Raw genomic sequence first — 1,593 nt, forward strand, 5'->3', positions numbered from 1 at the left:
TGTTATGAGTGTTGTATATGTACTGTAACTACCTGTTGTTTTGTCATGACACGAGCCGAATTAAAGTTCAAGAGTTTGCATTAATTGCTTAGAAAAAATGTCCAAAATGTCCCAACTTGACAACACTGTCCCCATTTTACAAAACTGACACACTCTTGTGTCTTCACTTTAAAAAAAAAAACTTTTAAGAGGTTTGTCAGTCTCTGTATTTAGATCCAATCTGATAGATGCAAAGAATGACAGTAGGAAAAACTACAGCTTAACGGAAAAAACAGCTGCTACAAAACACAGTGGTCATTTAGTGTGACCTTTGACCTTAACCCTTTAGTTCAGACAACAGGAGATTTATCGCATTAATTTACTGATGTTTTATGGAAAATGTCTAAATGAGTCACTAATTTAAAAAAACAGTCAACATGAAGCAATAATTAACAAGAAAAAAAAATCAAATATACAAAAATGAGCAAAATAATCAACAAAATAACCAAAAAAAAAAACAAAAAAATAACAAAAATAAAAATTAATCACAAAATGAAGACAACAATGAATGAGTCAAAATCACCCTTAGGGATAGGGGGAGGGGCTCAGTCACCAGGGAGGAGCTCGGAGTAGAGCCGCTGAACCTCCACATCCAGAGGGGCCTGCTGAGGTGCCTCCTGGACGCCTCCCTGGGGGAGGTGTTCTGGGCATGTCCTGCTGGGAGGAGGCCTTGGGGAAGACCTAGGACACAACAGAGAGACTATGTCTGTGGGCTGGCCTGGGAATGCCTCAGGATCCCCCCGGAGGAGCTAGAGGAGGAGGAGTCTGGGGAGAGGGAGGTCTGGGCATCCCTGCTTAGACTGTTGCCACCGTGACCCGGCCCCAAATAAGAGGAACAAAATGAATGGTTGGGTTTATACTGATGTTATCGCCTATGATCACGAACAAACCCAGTGTTTGAGAAGAAACTCTACCTCTGGACTGTTTCAGCCTGTACAGGATCTACTTTGATGATCTACAACATGGAACCAGAACCAAACACAATTAAAGTCATCAATGAGCATGAAATTCACACAGGCATTTCTGAAAGTTTTACAGTCTGTTTTTTTACACATTTATGAGACATTTAGATGACATCCATCGTACCGTGTTTTTCTTCTCAGGCTCTTATTTTAGCCCAAGAAATGTTCAGATTTTAAAACTCTTTTCCAGAAGAAGCAAATCGCCACGATTACAACACACGATTCAACAGCTTTATGGTCATGTTATTGCACCACAACTCTGATTAATCTAACACACATGAAATATTACAATATTTTCAGATACTCATACCATTTTTTTTAGTTGTACACTGTAATAACCAAAACTAAAATAAAAGCTTCACACTTTTTTAATTACATGGAATGAATTAAACAATATCAGACTTTTTCACAAAACTTTACTGATTTTGGACTTTTCTGTATATTTGTATTTACTGATATTATACATTTATTATTCAGTTTCTGACTCTAAAAGCCCTGTAACTTCCTCATTTTTAAATCACTGTACATTCGTTTGCCACTTCACGTTTCAGTAAATAAAAGAGAAATAAGATTTAGCAACAACAAATTCAAT

The sequence above is a fragment of the Sphaeramia orbicularis genome, chromosome 17 (genome assembly GCF_902148855.1).
Source record: "Sphaeramia orbicularis chromosome 17, fSphaOr1.1, whole genome shotgun sequence".
Classification (NCBI taxonomy): Eukaryota; Metazoa; Chordata; class Actinopteri; order Kurtiformes; family Apogonidae; genus Sphaeramia; species Sphaeramia orbicularis.